This window comes from Marmota marmota, unplaced genomic scaffold (genome assembly GCF_001458135.2).
Source record: "Marmota marmota marmota unplaced genomic scaffold, marMar, whole genome shotgun sequence".
Classification (NCBI taxonomy): domain Eukaryota; kingdom Metazoa; phylum Chordata; class Mammalia; order Rodentia; family Sciuridae; genus Marmota; species Marmota marmota.
In genome coordinates this window covers 26,854,046-26,859,900 of record NW_026000249.1, presented here as the reverse complement: position 1 = coordinate 26,859,900, position 5,855 = coordinate 26,854,046, and the positions used below count along the sequence as shown (strand labels likewise).

Sequence of the window (5,855 nt, the reverse complement as noted above, 5' to 3'; positions counted from 1 at the left end):
AGCGGAGCACAACAGACACTAGTATGGCAATATGTAAATCAATGGATGTGTAACTGATGTGATTCTGCAATCTGTGTATGGGGTGAAGGTGGGAGTTCATAACCCACTTGAATCAAAGTGTGGAATATGATATGTCAAGAAATTTGTAATGTTTTGAACAACCCACAATAAAAAATTAAAAATAAAAAAAAATAAAAAAAAAATAAAGGGGCTGATTCATAGTGGGATAGGAATGGGAGCATGGGAGGAATAGACGAATTTTAGATAGGGCAGAGCGGTAGGAGGGGAAGGGAGGGGGCATGGGTTAGAAATGATGGTGGAATGTGATGGACATCATTATCCAAAGTACATGTATGAAGGCACGAATTGGTGTGAATATACTTTATATACAACCAGAGATATGAAAATGTGTTCTATACATGTAATATGAATTATAATGCATTCTGCTGTCATATATTTAAAAATCCATTAAAAAGAAAAAGGTATTGTGTCCATCAACAACTCACAAAGTTTTAAAAAATTCATGGCATCATAGACTGCCTAAAATTTCTACAAATGTAGCCTAACCTCCCTGTGGCACAAAGTAAAAGCAAAAAGATTAAAGAACATTCCCAAGGTCACAGAGCTGATTGGAGTCTATCCCACCAGACTAACCAAGGTTCCAGATCCATCCCACTCAATTCCCTTTCCTCCTACCCTCTATGGCATACCCTAGAGCTCTCTGGTAGGCAGCTGCCAGATATTGAGGCAGGAATGGCACCTCCCACTTGTCGGGTCCAATCTTGGAGACAGGAGTCTACCACCTCCTTGGCCATACCCTATTTTGCTCATCCAGCACAATCAGTATTCCAAGCACCTTGGGAGTGTCAAGGCAAGGGGATTGAAAGATGGGCTGTCAGAAGATGATGCAACAGTGCTACCTCATTTTTCTTGCCAACTTGCCCAAATTCTATTATTCCATTTCTCACTTCCTTTTGCCATTGAAACATAACAGCACAATGGCAAGTGGTTAAGTGCTATGAAATCAAACAAGTCTTGGTGTGAAACTCACCATACCTCTTCCTTGTGGTGTGACCTTGAGAAATTTACTGAAATTCTTTGAGCCTTAGTTCCTCCCTCTATACAGTGAAGCAAATGATGCTCAAGAGTTACCTCAGAGAGTGGCAGGAGGGTTAAATAAAATCATGAATATTAAGGGCTGAGCACAGGGCTCCTGAACACAGTAAGGCCATTGTAAATTGTAGCCATTGTTATTTTTATTAAAGATACATAAGAGATAACATGTGTGGCACCCAGTAATCATTAATCTGAAGTCCTCAGCAGGGAAGAACAAATCAGAGCATGCATTAATTAGGGCTTCTCATAACAGAAAGGATTTAGCTGATACACACAATGCTTTTCAGGATATGAACAAAACCAAATGGACCATCTCAGGGCCAGAATCTGTCCTTGGCAGTCCCAAGCTGTCATAGAAACTCCCTTCCCCAAACTCGCTTCTGATATCAAATCTATAATTCCCACTCTTCAAGTTTCCTTAAAGACAGAATTAAGATAGTCTGGTTAGTCTACAAGAATGAGATAGAAGGTTGGGATGGAAAGATATGTGACATTTCAATAACTTGGTGGAGTGAGCTAACAAGGACAGTACTCCTTCTGCAAAGGGATAGCTGATAAAACATAATGAAGAAAATAAGCTAGGCACAGTGGTGCATTCCTATAATCCCTGCGGCTCGGGAGGCTGAGGCAGGAGGATCGCGAGTTCAATGCCAGCCTCAGCAACTTAGCGAGGCCCTAAGCAACTCAGTGAGACCCTGTCTCTAAATAAAAAATAAAAAAGGTCTGGGGATGTGGCTCAGTGGTTAAGTGCCTCTGGGTTCAATCCCCAGTACCAATAAATAAATAAGTAAATAAATAAATAACATAATGAAAAAATAAATAACTACACAGTTTGAGATAGAAGAAGGGAGGAAGGGAGGAAAGAAAGAGGGAGGGGTGAAGGGAGGGAGCCAAGGAGGAAGGCAGGGAAGGGAGAGAAGAGGAGACAAAAGAAAAGAAACCCAAGTCTTTTTTCAGGTATTAAGTTCAACTCCAAGTCCTGGATTTCTGATTCCTGAACCACGTGTGGGTATAGCTCCTTATACCCCAGTCACATTGCCTCAGGGTTTCTTAAACTTTCTGTACTGTGGCCTCTCTAGCAGTCTAGGCATGCCTCTGGATGGACTCTTTGTCAAAATCATATTTTTAAACAACAACAACAACAACAAAACACTTGAAATGTATATACCAAAATATAAAACAATTATTGATATAGAAATCTATGTCCTTTTAATAAATGTGTGGAATAACAAAATCTAGTGGTAAGTGCATATACTGAGGCAGTTTCAAAAGTGATGATTATGAATGGCATTTTGATATATTTACCACAAATCTCATGTGATAACAAATATCTGTGATTCATCAGTGACCAATATTGCTGATACCACTCCAGCCTTTTGCCTGCAATGACATGTGAAGGAAACACTATATTTTAATTAGATATTAGTGAAAATAAAGATGACCTCAGATATCAATGGTAAATTGAATAACCTACAATGTTCCCCATAGGCAATGGTGAAGGAAAACAAGACTACAACAGATCTCCTTCCTTTTAGGAAAAGGAGAGAGTGAAAAAAATTTCAAAGAGCCCTGGACACTGGCCCACATTATACATCTTTTTGGAAGTAGACATAAGACTACAGACTGAGAACATTGGCTCAACCCAAGTTCTTGGGAGAACTTCTTTTGACCATTGTCCTCGAAGTTCTTCCCTAAACAAGGCATAAGATACAATTTTCTTCTAGAAGATGCATTCATTTAGCAGGCCTCTGCCTTCCAGGACAGTGGCTGGGGCCTGTACATTGCCTAGAAAGTGAACAATCACAGACTTCTGCCTTCCAACCTTTGGGGACACTTGAGCAATGCTGTGTCATTAACAGTATCCATGAGTTGCCAGCCACTGGATTTTTCAAAAAAACAACTGGCTAGTAATCAACACCAATGTGGGCATTAGACTTGGCAAACAAGTCCCTTGCTCTGATCTTCATGTCCCAAGGGGTCCTGTGCTTTGGAATCTTCCTAGAAATTTTCTCAATACCCCTTTGATGCCCAAATTGATCTCGTAGCACCATCTGGGCATGGCTTTCTTTCCCCTCAACCTGGTCCCATATGGGTCCTGGCCTCTAGATACACTTACCTCAGCATTTTCTATGTCCCCTTCAAGTGTCTTGGAACTGCCAGAGCTAGCAGCACCATCCTCATGGATGGGACTTCCTGTGCACAGACCAGGACCTTCATGGACCCTGGTCTCTGTTTATCCCCTTTGATTCACTCTTTGGCTACCTATACCCCAAACCCAGCATTAATAAAGAAGTGCATAGATTTCTATATCATGAATTATTTTATAATGTTTGCTATGTGCATTTCAAGTGTATTTTATTTGCATAAAATGATTCTGAGAGGGAGTTCATTCATAGGCATCAGTAGTCTGTTAGAGAGTACATAGTACAGAAAATTTAAGAAACCCTGATGCAGATGTGACTGGGATATAAGGACCTATGCCCACACCTGGCTCAGGGATTAGAAATCCCCGAGGGATTGATCAGATCTTTAAAGAACCATAAGGCTCTTTCCTATAGGATTGACCTGAGCCTGGGTTCCAGAAGGCAGTTTGGCAAACTATCACTTACCCTTGTCCTGACTGCTGTGCTACATTTGTGCCATGTGCTTCCTACAGTTGGCACCCAGAGCAGTCACCCTACCTCTTTCACTGTTTCCATATCACTTGTTCTCCTGAGGTAAGTGTGCCTGTTGCCTGGAAGGACTGCACAACGACAATGGACCTCTCTGGTTGATATCCTCTTTCCTCCCATTTATATAACACCATGTTCTATAAACATGATGGGCTGCTCTTAAGCCATGCCGGACAAGAGTTGGACATTCCTTTCCCAGATGAGACTTCTCTTCTCTAACTACCCATGAGCCCCATCCTGTCTCCCAAACTGACAATGTTGTGTGGAAAAGCAGGGGAAGGTCAACATCATAAGAGGTCAAATTCTAGAAATGCAGTGATGACAGCCTACAGAGGTCCAGGGGAGACATAAGTGGAAGATGTATTGTTCTATATTTAAGCTATAACATCCTAAACAGTAAAGGTTGCTGGGAGCCATTAGCCAAGTAGGTATGACAATTTCCTTGCCAGCGTACCCCATGTTGCTGACATTTTGCAGTGACATTGAATGTAGTTGACCTTGCTCAAGGACCAGGGCGGATTAGGGTGTTCCTGGTTTAACATAATCGGGTTTAGGGCGTTCCCAGTTTAGGTTCCAGGTTTAAGGTTTAAGATTATTCCTGCTGGGAATAGGGCGTATCCTGCTGCCTAAGTTCCCCTTGAGTTCTCACGGGATTCAGAGTATATTTTGGAAGACAGATGCCCAGAGAGGTGATTTTGGGCAGAGAACGTGGATTTGGGCAGAGAATGTGGATTTGGGCAGAGAACGTGGATTTCCCCAGAACGTGATTGTAGACGGCTGGTGTGAGTTCGGGAATAAAGAGTTGCTGTTTGAATCTACAAGCTGTGTGGTGGCTCGTGATTTTGTGCCCAGCCAGACTGCGGCATTTGTGCCCAGCCAGACATTGGCAAAAGGTGACATAACCACAAAATGTATTATTGTTTGCATTTTCTCACATATTCAGTAAGATTTGTATTTGTGACCATTATCAATGAAACACAGTAATAACCTTTGAGACAATCATTGGAAGCCAGTGTTCATGGGTGACACTCTGGATGATTCATCATCATGGGAGAGTAACCATCTCTGAATAAACGAAATAAGTGGTATGTGGGAACGAACAAGCAAGAAGATGTATAACATTTCAATATAAATAGATTCCAAAGAGCCATGGTATCATGAGTAATAATAGCATTACTTCCTTTTTCTTCCAAAGAGGGATAAGAAATTATCCAGTAATGACACATTTGGCAATAAAGAATACAGAGAGATGCTCCTGGACCTGAACAAGAAGACATAGTGCCAGGATACTATGAAAAATCATCATGAGCACTGATTGGGTAGTAAACAAATATTTAAGTATTTCTTTGATACCCGTCATTCTGAATCTTCACTGATAAGTCACAATAGCTTACATAAACCCACAAATTTTGTAGCATGCTTAAAAAATTGAATTGTTTATATACATAGCCCCTGCTGCCCTCCAAAATAGAATGCTTGCACATGGTCTCCACATGACTTAGGGGTGACTCTAATCAAACCTGCAGGTCTTATTGAGTTATAGTGCTTGAACTTGGAACCCAGCCTTATGGCTTCCTTTTTTTCATAATTGGTCTCAATGTGCATCAGGTAACCCTTCATTCTTAGTCTAACAGCTTCCATTTTGGCCTCTGCATTTGGGTAATAAAAAACAACAGGCTAGTTGTGAAGCCTGGTTAATCTGCCTCTTGCTTCCAAGTTCAAAGCTACCATTCAATTTAGGTGAATGGCTTAATACAATGAGAACGATTATTATCTTTGTCAGGCAAAGAGAACTCACCTGGAGATATTTGGAAGGAGCCAAGAATTTGTGCTTTTCCATGGATCTCTTTCTGGGACTGATTTTATTTCCCAGGTGCTTCCTTTCTCCCTGCCTTAGTGGGCTCTAAATTTAGCTTGGGGTGTAACATGGGGACTTTTCAGTCCCAATAAGCCTCTGATTGTTTCTCAGACATTTGAGTTTGTTGGTCACATTAGGAAGAGTCTTTCCTTTTTTGCTTCTCTATGAAACAAACTTTCTTATAGGATCATGAGGAAAGCTACAAGAAG

General features: G+C 41.1%; 1 long non-coding RNA gene across 2 annotated transcripts in view; it reads left to right on the top strand.

Annotated features, from left to right (window-relative positions):
* Nucleotides 1-5,855, top strand: part of LOC107144303 — a 17,185-nt gene that overhangs the window by 6,231 nt on the left and 5,099 nt on the right. For both annotated transcript variants that reach the window (XR_007344735.1, XR_001503783.2), the window contains exon 2: nucleotides 4,984-5,107. This is a non-coding gene — a long non-coding RNA (uncharacterized LOC107144303). The remainder of the gene's footprint in view (nucleotides 1-4,983; nucleotides 5,108-5,855) is intronic.